This window comes from Phaethon aethereus, assembly GCF_964289735.1.
Source record: "Phaethon aethereus genome assembly, chromosome: W".
Classification (NCBI taxonomy): domain Eukaryota; kingdom Metazoa; phylum Chordata; class Aves; order Phaethontiformes; family Phaethontidae; genus Phaethon; species Phaethon aethereus.
In genome coordinates this window covers 32,926,810-32,940,245 of record NC_138581.1, presented here as the reverse complement: position 1 = coordinate 32,940,245, position 13,436 = coordinate 32,926,810, and positions in this window count along the sequence as shown.

Here is a 13,436-nt window from a genome sequence, read left to right as displayed (position 1 = left end):
GCGGCCTCACCAGTGCCGAGTACAGGGGCACGATCACTTCCCTACTCCTGCTGGCCACACTATTTCTGATACAGGCCAGGACGCTGTTGGCCACCTTGGCCACCTGGGCACACTGCTGGCTCACGTTCAGCTGCCTGTCGACCAGCACCCCCAGGTCCTTTTCTACCGGGCAGCTCTCCAGCCACTCCTCTCCCAGCCTGTAGCGTTGCATGGGGTTGTTGTGACCCAAGTGCAGGGTCCTGCACTTGGCCTTCTTAAATCTCATACAGTTGATCTCGGACCATCGATCCAGCCTGTCCAGATCCCTCTGCAGAACCTTCCTACCCTCCAGCAGATCAACACTCCCACTCAACTTGGTGTCATCTGCAAACTTACTGAGGGAGCACTCGATCCCCTCATCCAAATCACTGATAAAGATATTAAACAAGGCCAGCCCCAGAACTGAGCTCTGGGGAACACTGCTTGTGACCGGTCGCCATCTGGATTTAACTCCATTCACCACAGTTCTCTGGGCTCCGCCACCCAGCCAGTTCTTTACCCAGTGAAGAGTACACCCATCTAAGCCACGAGCTGACAACTTCTCCAGGAGAATGGTGTGGGAGATGCTGTCAAAGGCTTTACTAAAGTCCAGGTCGACAACATCCATGGCCTTTCCCTCATCCACTAGGCGGATCACCTGGTCATAGAAGGAGATCAGGGTGGTCAAGCAGGACCTGCCTTTCATGAACCCATGCTGGCTGGGCCTGATCCCTTGGTTGTCCTGCACATGCCCTGTGAGTGCCCTCAAGATGAACCTCTCCGTAATCTTCCCCAGTACGGAGGTCAGGCTGACAGGCATGTAGTTCCCAGGATCCTCCTTCCAGCCTTTCCTGTAGATGGGCGTCACATTGGCAAGCCTCCAGTCTTCTGGGACCTCCCCTGTTAACCAGGACTGCTGATAAACGATGGAGAGTGGCTTGGCAAGCTCCTCTGCCAGCTCTCTCAGTACTCTTGGGTGGATCCCATCAGGCCCCATAGACTTGTGGGCGTCCAGGTGGCTTAACAGGTCCTTAACTGTTTCCTCCTGGATTATGAGAGGTTTATTCTGCTCTCTGTCCCCATCTTCCAGTTCAGGGGGCTGAATACTCTGAGGATACCTGGACTGGCTATTAAAGACTGAGGCAAAGAAGGCATTAAGTACCTCAGCCTTGTCCTCATCCTTGGTGGCAATGTCCCCCCCACATCCAATAAGGGATGGATAGTCTCCTTGCCTCTCTTTTTGTTGTTAATATATTTGCAAAAACATTTTTTGTTATCTTTTACGACCGTGGCCATATTGAGTTCTGGCTGGGCTTTTGCCTTTCTCATTTTCTCTCTGCATGACCTAACAAGATCCCTTTAATGGTTGGGACAGGGGAGACAAAGGGGTAAGAGAAAGGGAAAGATGTGCTGTCATAATCTATATTGCATCAAACTGCAAAATTTGTTTTGTGATCATGCAATTTCTTTTATTTAACTAGAAATCTTCCCCATAAAATGTTTAAGACTCCCTACCTTCCCCTGACATTCGCATCTTGACAGAAACATGCTGTAGATCTGGCAAAAATAACAACAAAATCCCTCATATGTCCCCCAATCCTGTCATAGTTAAAAACCTGGTTAAAACCATAGTTAAAAATCTGCAGTTTCAAACATTGCTCAGAGCAACATTGTGAATCCTACATGAAATCACATAACCAAGAAATTCACCCCTCAGAGAGGAGAAATGGAAAAGGATGCTGGGAGTGAATTTCTGTTTCATAGCTGCTCAGAGAAGCATTTTTAACAGTATGGGTGACTATTACCTCTTCGGATATGGCTGGAGAAAATCCAAAATGGCTATCATGTAGCATGGGAACAGTTCTAGCGGCGCTCTGCAAAATCTAAAAATGATCATATCTCTCATGCGTTCGAAACAATGCTATGTAAGTACTGTATCTTCTGTATTGCTGCATCTCAGCCCAGGTCATCCTTCTGGGTGTGTGTTGCTGCGAGCCTCACCTTATCTTTCTGCCTACAGCTGAGCACCTGTTCTCTATCAGTAGCCAGTGTGACTTCCAGCCACAAAGAGGGGTAACTCCACAGGATGAGATTCCCTCTGTTGGACTGGAAGCAAAAATTTCTGGTGCATGATCCTTTCCAGAGCTAGAATGTAGTCAAAACTATTTGACTTAATGGGGTGGCTTCTTGACTTGGGCATTGGGTGACAAAAGATTTGTTGGTGTTTTCATACCTCTCTCAATTAAGAGAAAAGGCAAATGCTCAGGCACACAGAGGACTGGAGACTCAATCCTTACAAAGACATGTGGCCACAAATCCCAGCCTTGCAGACGTCTGTGCCAAGTTAGTTAGGCAGGCTGTCAGCATTGTCCTGCAGAATGTAGATGAGGGACGGGAAACAGAACGATTATAACATATTTTAAAAACTACTAAAGCTGAACAAAATTTGATAGAAAAAATTGAGAAAGAGGCACATGACTGTCCAGATGGTTCTCGCAAGCTTCACAGACCTGTTGAAAATAGTGAGGGTCTTAAAGAGAAAAAAAACCTCTTACAAACTGTATTGGATCTGGCTGAGATGGAGTTAATTTTCCCCATAGCTGGAAAGGTGTTGATTAGCTGTTGACACTGTTGCCCAGTGTTTTGACTACTGCTAAGCAGTGCTGGCACAGCATCAAGGCTGTCTCCAACATTTCCTCCCCACCTCACCCCCAAAGGCCAGTAGGCTTGGGATGGGCAAGATCTTGGGAAGGAACATAGCCAGGACAGCTGACCCAAAATGACCAAAGGGATATTCCATACCATATGACATCTGCTGAGCAATAAAAGCTAAGAGAAAGGAGGAGGACGGTGGGGGGGCATTCGTTATTACGACATTTGTCCTCTGGAGCACCCATTACATGTACTGAAGCCCTACTTCCCAGGAAGAGGCTGGATATTGCCTGCTGATGGGAAGTAGAGAATAAATCTTTTTTTTTTCCTTTGCTTCCGCGCGTGGCCTTTCTTTTTGCTTTATTAAACTGCCTTTATCTTGACCCATAAGTTCTTTTCCATCTTATTTTCTCCCCCCTGTCCTGCCAAGGAGGGGAGTGATAGAGCAGCTTGGTGGGCACCTGGCGTCCAGCCACAGTCAACCCACTACACAAACAAACAAACAGACCAATGAAAAAGGCACAAGTCCTGTAATGAAAATGCTGGCCAGCACAAGCAGAGGTCAGTATCTGCTCCCACTGTAATAACATCTTATTTTATTGTTTGTACTAAACAGCCCTTGAAGCATATTTTGCTATTAAGCAGAGTCAATATAATCCTTTCAAATCGACTCACATTTCAAAGTTATTTACACTCACTCTGCTGAACCGTAACTTACACACAGAAGAGATGAAGATGATGTAAGCTAAAGGTGTTATCTGTTGCCTATTTTAACTTGTACCTCGTTCCTACTTCTTGGCATTCCCACTGGGGTTGGTTTGGTGGGTGGATGTAGGCCTGAGAGAGTTTGTACAGAACGGACTTGAAAGAATATCATACAGTATACACTATAATATTTCACACATATCCTCACTAGGGAATGTCATGTGCAATCTGGTCTTTAAACTGAAAACTGCTTGACAGGACAGAGCTGGATTATACTGTAATCTTTTGTTCAAGTGGCTCAGAAGGAAAATGACATTTTTCAATTTGATATCTAAGTGGCTGATTATGATTTTAAACTATCAAGTGACAAAAGAAAACCAATATATAATGGTCCTCTACTTGAACTGCTGTGGTCCAAGCATAAGACTTTTGAACCAAAATGGGTTGTGAAATATTTGGGAAGCTATTAAATTTGACACATAAACATCATGTCTTTTAAATCAAGATTTCAGTAGATCACAGAATCACAGAATCACTAGGTTGGAAAGGACCTTCAAGATCATCAAGTCCAACCATTAATCCAGTGCCACCATGTTCCCTAAACCATGTCCTGAAGCACCACATCCACACGTTTTTTGAACACTTCCAGAGATGGCGACTCCACCACCTCCCTGGGCAGCCTGTTCCAATGCCTGACCACTCGGTGAAGAAATTTTTCCTAATATCCAATCTAAACCTCCCCTGGCGCAACTTGAGGCCATTTCCTCTTGTCCTATCACTAGTTACTTGGGAGAAGAGGCCAACACCCTCGTCGCCACAACCCCCTTTCAGGTAGTTGTAGAGAGCGATAAGGTCTCCCCTCAGCCTCCTCTTCTCCAGACTAAACAACCCCAGTTCCCTCAGCCGCTCCTCATAAGACTTGTGCTCCAGACCCCTCACCAGCTTCGTTGCCCTTCTCTGGACACGCTGCAGCACCTCAACATCCTTCTTGTAGTGTGGGGCCCAAAACTGAACACAGTATTCAAGGTGCGGCCTCACCAGTGCCGAGTACAGGGGCACGATCACTTCCCTACTCCTGCTGGCCACACTATTTCTGATACAGGCCAGGACGCTGTTGGCCTTCTTGGCCACCTGGGCACACTGCCGGCTCATGTTCAGCCGGCTGTCAACCAGCACCCCCAGGTCCCTTTCCGCCAGGCTGCTCTCCAGCCCCTCCTCCCCAAGCCTGTAGCGTTGCATGGGGTTGTTGTGACCGAAGTGCAGGACCCTGCACTTGGCCTTATTAAACCTCATACAGCTGACCTCTGCCCATCAATCCAGCCTGTCCAGATCCCTCTGCAGAGCCCTCCTACCCTCCAGCAGATCAACACTCCCACTCAACTTGGTGTCATCTGCAAACTTACTGAGGGAGCACTCGATTCCCTCATCCAGATCATCTATAAAGATATTGAACTAGACCGGCCCCAGAACCAAGCCCTGGGGAACACCGCTTGTGACCGGCCGCCAGCCGGATTTAACACCGTTCACCACAACTCTCTGGGCTCGGCCATCCAGCCAGTTCCTCACCCAGCGAAGAGTAAACCAGTCTAAGCCACGACCCACCAGTTTTCTTTCTTGTAGACGGGCGTCACATTGGCAAGCCTCCAGTCTTCTGGGACCTCCCCTGTTAACCACGACTGCTGATAAATGATGGAGAGTGGCTTGGAAAGCTCCTCCGCCAGCTCTCTCAGTACTCTCAGGTGGATCCCATCAGGCCCCATAGACTTGAGGGTGTCCAGGTGGTTTAGCATATCCTTGACTACTTCCTCCTGGATTATGAGGAGTACATTGTGCTCTCCATCCCCATCTTCCAGCTCAGGGGGCTGAATACCCTGTGGATACCTGGAGTGGCTATTAAAGACTGAGGCAAAGAAGGCATTAAGTACCTCAGCCTTGTCCTTGTCCTTGGAGACAATGTTCCCCGCCATATCCAGTAGGGGATGGAGATTCTCCTTGCCTCTCTTTTTGTTGTTAATATATTTGTAAAAACATTTTTTATTATCCTTTACGACTGTAGCCAGACTGAGCTCTAGCTGGGCTTTTGCCTTTCTAATTTTGTCCCTGCTTGACCTAACGAGACCCTTGTACTCTTCGTGAGTTGCCTGCCCCTTCTTCCAGAGATGATAAACTCTCCTCTTTTCCCTGAGTCCCAGCAAAATCTCCCTGTTCAGCCAGGCCGGTCGCCTTCCCCGCCAGCTCGTCTTACGGCACATGGGGACCGCCTGCTCCTGCGCCTTTAAGATTTCCTTCTTGAAGGCTGTCCAGCCTTCCTGGACCCCTTTGTCCTTCAGGACTGTCTCCCAAGGGACTCTCTCAACCAGTGACCTGAACAGGACAAAGTCTGCCCTCCGGAAGCCCATGGTAGCAGTTTTGCTGACCCCCTCTCCTTACTTTGCTCACAACTGAGAATTCTATCATGTCGTGGTCGCTAAGCCCAAGACAGCCTCTGAACATCGTATCTCTCACCAGTCCTTCTCTGTTTGTAAACAGTAGGTCCAGCAAGGCACCTCCCCTGGTGGGCTCACTCATGAGCTGCGTCAGGAAGTTATCCTCCACACACTCCAGGAAACTCCCAGATTGTTTCCTGTCTGCCGTGTTATACTTCCAGCAGATGTCCGGTAGCTTGAAGTCCCCTACAAGATTAAGGGCCAGCGAATGCGAGACTTCTGCCAGTCGCTTATAGAATGTCTCATCTGTTATCTAAACAGGCTTTGGGAGAACACTGACAGGTGAAGTAAAGCAGATTTGGATTTGAAGACAGACACCCAAACCATCAGATACAGCACCTGGACCACACTCAGAGGTGTTGCCTGGACTCAGGTTTGGCTGGCTGCCTGTCATCCAGATGCTGACCTTAGGCAGAGATTGTGGAAGTTACATGTAGTGCAGATGAAATGCCAGGGTAGGTGTTGCCTTCAAATTGGTGGCCCTTCGGCTTCCATAATCTTCCAGTCTTTTTCTCTAGCTTCACATATGTGGTGAATAAAATGGGTAATTCACATGGGACTGTGCAGGCAAAGGCCCTGGGGGAGAGCTGCCTGTGACAGCCTGCGGGAGAAGGATGGACTTCACAACTCTATGAGAGTTATATTCCAAAGCCGTTTATTGTCTTGTCTGACTCCAATATATACCATAATTTTCGCTTAGTCACTGCGCACGCACTCATGATTGGTTACAACTTGTTACACACATTATTGCAATTGGCTATATACAAAATATCACGCGCTGTCCACATGCCCCTCACACAGTCAGGATTGCTGCTTGCAGGTGTTCCTGTTTTCCTCGCTTCTTCTTAGTTGTTTACCACAGCTCCTTCTCCTCAAGGCCAAGCCGTGCAGATATCCAGCTGTTTATCAGCTTCTCAATGCCACAGCTCCTTCTCCTCAAGGTCGAGCCGTGCAGATCAACGCCACAGCTCCTTCTCCTTAAGGTCGAGCCATGCAGGGTGATCCCAACATCTCCCCCTTTTTGTTTATCTAAAAACAAAACCTGATGGAACATTTGTAACCTAAGGACTGTGAGGAAGATGGACTATCTGTACATTCTTGTATTGTCCTGTGCCGCGAACTCAGCCCAGCAGTCGGTAGGTGCCAGCTTTACATGGGCGTCCCCACGGAGGCAACGATGGCCTTGCCATACACCGATCCCCCTGCTCTTCGGGAAATCCCGGTATTTATACATTTGCCAAGGAACGAGTTTTGAGACACGTGGCCAGTGAGTGTCGGAACTCATCTCAGTTGTCACCTTTTAACACAGGGAGCCTATGACGTATGCGCCCACTGGCCAGGCGTGTTGCACGCGCCACAGCCATCCTGTCTATTCGTTCGTAGGCTTTGTTCACACGGCATCTTACCATAATCCAGCAGTCACATATCAACTATGCTTAAATTAATAGCAGAATATTACAAGACAAACAATTCTTGTTGTACTACTCCTAGCGATAGAAGCTATAAAGCTATGAAAACCAATATTATATCTTACCAAAGGATTTGTGGTTATAGAGCACTTTGCCTTAAAAGCTTTCCATGTTTGTCTAATGATAATTCTCAAATTAGGAACTAGGACGCCCATGGCACAGTCCCCTGACCAGTTCCCGGGCAGCTGTTTCCCAGCCCATTGATCTCCACACAGCCACCATAACCCTTCTGGCAGATTGAAAAGGGATTGCCCGGGGAGGAAAGAGACAAACAGAAGGTGTCTTGTCCTGTTTGATTTGCTAATGTTACCCATACATTTTCTTTTGGCTGAGGTGGCATCCAGGTTGCGATGACACCTGATAGCGTCAAGATGTGTCTGACAATGACGATGGTGACTGTTCCACCCATGGTTTTACCCATTTTGCGGGCACCCAACGAGTTCCAGAATCTGTAATGACACAAGCATAACCTCATCCCCAGGTTAGCAGTTGAAAAGGTCCTTCCCACATATTCTTTTCCAAATTTTTAACTTTTACTTGCACATTTTGTGTTAACTCAAACAGACTTCCTGTCATTCCTTTTACATGTTTTATTATGGGAGGTACTGTTTCTCCTTTTGCTAGACGCAAATAATTTAACACATATAAGGCTTTATTCAAACGTTCTTGCGGTGGTGTGGTAGCCTCTCCCCCTTTTTGTTTTTGCAATAAACACTTCAGGGGATGATTCATTCGTTCAACAATAGCTTGTCCAGTTGGGGAATGCGGTATTCCAGTAACATGCGTCACTCCCCATTGAGCAAAAAATCGTTGGGCTGACTGGGCTACATAACCAGGACCATTATCGGTTTTAATTTGTAGGGGTATACCATGGGCTGCGAATGCAGCTCGCAAATGCTTTTGTCCATGCCTAGTAGTTTCTCCTGTTTGTGCAGTGGCCCAAACTACTGCAGAATAGAAATCAATTGAAACATGAACATATTTAAATCTTCCAAAGTCAGCGACATGTGTCACATCCATCTGCCATAGTTGTAGCGAATGCAATCCTCGGGGACTAACTGTAATCGCGATTCCTGGGCCTATTTGTTGACAATCAGCACAAGTCTGTATAATAGCTCTAGCGTCACCTACACTTAGATTAAATTGTCTCGCTAAAACTTTGGCAGATTGATGGAAAAAGGCATGAGAGGCTTGTGCTTGACCTAAACGGTCCGGAGCAGGTCCAGCCCATACTGCGGCAGTCAGCCGATCAGCTCTTGCATTTCCTTCCACCAATTCCCCTGGAAGGTTGGTATGGCCGCGTATATGCATAACGTAATAAGGATGTCGTCTTTTCTGCAACAAAAACCAAAGCGTTCTAAATTGTTGATATAGCTGTTCCTGCTGTACCTGTCTCAGGATTGAACCTTCCAATCTTTGGAGTACTCCAGCTACATATAAAGAATCAGTAATTATATTCACAGGTTCTTCAGACCATAATTTAAAGGCTTCAATTACTGCCTGTAGTTCTACCTTTTGAACTGATCCTGGCACGACAAGTACCCGTTCTTTCCATTCCCCGTGCTCTCGCCATACTATTGCTGCCTTGCCTGTTTTCCCACCACCATCCGTAAATACTGTAGCACCTTGAACTGGATATTGACTACACTTTGATTTTTCTTCTACTTCATGGTTTTTAAAAAAGGTAAACATTTTGTGTGATGGATAATGAATCTGAATGTCACCTTCAAATCCTGCTAATGCAGTTTGCAAGGGAACAGAGTGCTGCAAAGCCCAAGTCAAATATTCTTGTTGTAATGGTATTAAAATCGTTTTCGGGTCCTTTGCCGATATATCAATAATTCTGTTGCGCCCTTTCATAATCAAATTTGCAGAACACTCTGCTTTCGTGGTGATGGTTTTCCTCTGCTGCTGAGGCAAAAAGACCCACTCTAAAATTCTCAATGGGTCCGCTTTTGATTCTAGCTTTGTTATCTACTGTATTATAAGCGCATAGGGATGTCGCTCGTGAGTGATTACTGCCAAAGGGATCCCTATCGAGGGGTCTATCCTAGAACTAAATGCTTGAGTTACCTTTTCAGAAATGTTTGCTACTGCTTCCCGGGCTTCCTTGGTCAATTGTCGAGGAGAGTTTAACCTGCTATCCCCTCGCAAGAGCTGAACCAAGGGCTCCATATCTTGATTTGTGATCCCACAAATAGGTCGAATCCAGTTAACGTCTCCTACCAATTTTTGTACATCATTTAATGTTTTAATCTGAATTCTTAATTCAACCTTCTGGGGGGTTACCGATGTTTCGGTGATCATCCACCCCAAGTACCTCCAAGGTGCTTCAGCTTGTATCTTTTCCGGTGCCACTTGCAGCCCACTTTGTCTCAAAAGCTCAACGAGCTCCCCGATCATTTCTTCCAGATTTAATTGATCACCAGCCAACAATATGTCATCCATATAATGATAGATGAAATATTGAGGCCACCTTTTTCTGATTGGCTGTAAAGCCCAATTTACATAAATTTGACACATCGTGGGTGAATTTTTCATGCCTTGTGGCAATACTGTCCAATGATATCTTTGCATGGGTTGCGCCTTGTTTGTACTTGGGACTGAGAATGCAAAATGTTTGGCATCGTCTTTATGCAGAGGGATTGTAAAAAAGCAATCTTTGAGATCTATAATCAAAAGCTTCCAATACTTCAGTATCATACAGGGAGATGGTAGCCCTGGTTGCAAGGCTCCCATGTCCACTATAACCTTATTGACTTCTCGCAAGTCATGTAATAATCTCCATTTTCCACTTTTCTTTGGAATCACAAAACCAGGTGTGTTCCAAGGACTAGTGGTAGGCACAATATGGCCTTTTTCTAGCTGTTCTTTTACCAAATCTTCCAGGTGGGCGACCTTTTCTGCGGTCAGCGGCCATTGATTTACCCACACTGGATCATCGGGTTTCCATTCCAGTTTGAGCACAGGTCGCGTTTCAATGGCCACTACCGAAAACCCTGCGGATCGCTAGAGAGTGATACATTCATTTGACTCAGTACATCCCACCCAAGCAAACTTAATGGTAATGCGGCTACATAGGGTCGTACTGAACACACTAGCCCGTCTGGATTTTCACAGGTTAAGGTTGTTACGCTCTGTTGTGTTGCAGAAAACCCACCGACCCCTACAAGTCCGTGAGCTGGAGACTGAGCCAGCCAGCCCGGCGGCCACTCTCGCTGACTGATTATGGTCACATCAGCTCCTGTATCCACTAACATATCGATGGTCCATTGTCGTGGTCGCACGGTGGGGTCAGGATGCCTAAACTTCATTTTCAAAGTCGGTTTTCTTCTGCTGATATCTAATGCTAGAAAGATTTCTGGTCTTCCTGTTGAGCCAAACCCCCCATTCCCCCTCACTGATTGCGCTGCCTGAGGTACAGAAGCAGTAAAAGGCAACAATTGTGCAATACGTGTGCCTGCAGGAACCGCAACAGGAGGAGATGGAGTCCACAACATTACTTTGATGGTTCCTGTATAATCAGCGTCAATGACTCCAGGGAGAACAAAAAGTCCCTGCTTTGTTGCTGAAGATCGTCCTAATAACAAAGCACTCAATCCATATCCTAATGGTCCATTCGCGTTAGTCGGGACATCATAAACCGACATGTCCCATAAGGTAACTTCTACTGTTGTTTCCACGTCCACTCCGGCGCTCCCTCTGGTTCGGGCGCTAAGGCTTGCCAAGTAGCCTGGTGGTGCTTCCCCATTTGTGTCATCACGCGGGGTGCTTCGCGCTCGGTCGCCCGTTTCCCAATTTCATACCATCCCGATGATACTTTGAACAGCATTCTGAGGCTTGATGACCAAATTTTTGACATCGACCACATGGTGCTCCTGCTGGGCCTATTCCTTGCTGAAAGGGTCCTTGTTGGAAGGATTTATGACCTGTCTCAATCTGCCTAGGTCCTTTCCTTGTGGCCTTGCGCTGAGCTCTAAAATGGTCTGGTTTTCCACAATTAAAACATTTTTTCTCCCCTTTTCCATTTATAAATGGCTTAATTGCTGCTGCAAAGGCACTTGCGCGTGTCTCTGCCTGATGTGTGGCAGAGCCTACTCTGTTGCAGGCTTCTACCATTTGTACTAATGTTGCTTCTTTTGGCAAAGTTAACAAAATTCTTTTACAATCTACATTGGCATTTTCTATCGCTAAATTCAACAACACTGCTAGTTTTGCCTCTTCATTGGTATACAGTTTATTCAAAGCGTCTCTCAGACGATCAACAAAAGACATATATGGTTCATCTCTCCCTTGTCTAATTTGAGTGTAAGATGGTTGCCTCTTTCCCTCCTCAGGGACTGTTCGCAACGCATTCAACGCTAGTCGCCCAACTAATTGCAAGGCCTCTAAAGGCAGCCAAGCTTGCAATCTAACATCCACAGTCCCTGGCCTGTCATTTGTTCCATAGTAATGTTCTGAAGCGGATCGCCGTCTTGACGTTCCAGGTTTTTCAGGGCTTCTTGCATACAGAGTTTATACCATCTGTCTGCCCACAATAACCTTTGGGTTGGTGTCAATAACATATCTATCATCTACCGACAATCCCATGGTGTAAGAACCATTCCCGTGAATATGTTATCTAATAGAGCTTGCGTGAAAGGTGATTGCAAGCCATAATTTTGTACTGCCTTCCGCACTTCCTTAATCAAGTCCCAATGAAATGGGTCCCAGCAATTGGGCCCGTGAGGCTGTACACTAACAGGAAATGCCATCGGTAACTCTGTTTCCTCGTCTTTCATCGCTCCTAAAAAAACGTCTTTCCACCGCTCTCTAGGGTCGCCTTTCATTCTAGGCTCTTGCCTCCCTATAGTCTCTACAACAGGCTCTTCTCCTTCGTCGCTGCTATCAGGCAACGGGGGCCGTAAAGGTGGCAGGGGCTCGGCTGAGGGCTTCAAAACTACGGCTTTCAATCGGTTAAGTCTAGGTGGTTTTGGGGGTGGTGAAGCCCGCCCCATCAATCTTTCACACGAGCACACAGGGGAACATTGAGTACGTTGTTCTGGGCAACTTTGTCCCGTCTTGCCCTCACATATATCATTGTAGACCTGTTTCTCTGACTTATCTGATGCGGCCAGTTCACCCTCAGGAGGTGCAGTCGGAGTTGCTGAAGGTCCTGGACCCTCTGACTTGGTTAAGAAGGGATTGCTTGAAGGCGGTTTAACAGCCTCCTCCATATCAGCTGCGGCTTTTCTCTCTGCCTTTAAGGCTTTTAATGTGGTTAATATCAACTTCCACGCCGTCACTAACTCTGCGGCAGTTTTCTCAATATGTTCCCATAACATTTTTCCTATCTCCTCCCACGTCTCTGCCTTAAACGCCACAGACGGATCTAATTCTTTACCCTGTCCAGCTGAGGAGGGGCGTTTTAGTGCGACTTTGGTGGGCACCTGGCATCCAGCCAGAGTTAACCCACCACAGCAAGTTTTTTTTTATTTTAAATACAAATAGAATTTTTCTGTGACATATAGATATTGAGTGTGTGACTTCTGCATTTATTCAGTGTAATAATAGGTAACCTTTTTCAGCAGTCACCCCTGCAGCATGAATACTGATACGAAAAAAAGTTACACTATTTCTGCTTCATGCTTCATTCCCAGCAAATCAGTCTGGCCTCTGTGTCTTCTTCTCCTTTTCTATTGTGGGTTCTTTTAAACAAGAATGAATGATCTACATGGCAGAGAAAACATTTTTTCACTTCTAAGAGCTATGTGCACTTCCAAGGTACTGGTAAATGTCTTTTTTTCCTGTTGAAAAAAAAAAAGAAGATAGAGAATGAACCAGACTTTTTAAGCTTATTTGTTTTCTTACTTTAAATTATTTGCCTTTCACATAATGGGACAACAGACCCAAGAGTATTTTCCCCTGCCAAAAGCTCATGGTTGTACAATAGTGTCACAAAACCCACCACACTGATGAGCTGAAGGAAAGATTGGCAAGGTGAGCTTTTGGTTACTTCCCCTTTGGTTACTTCCTCCACTGAACTCATATAGATCTGCCTATCTAGCTGTCAGTATTAACCACCCAAGACCCTCCACAGTGACCACTATTAACTGGATAAACAAAG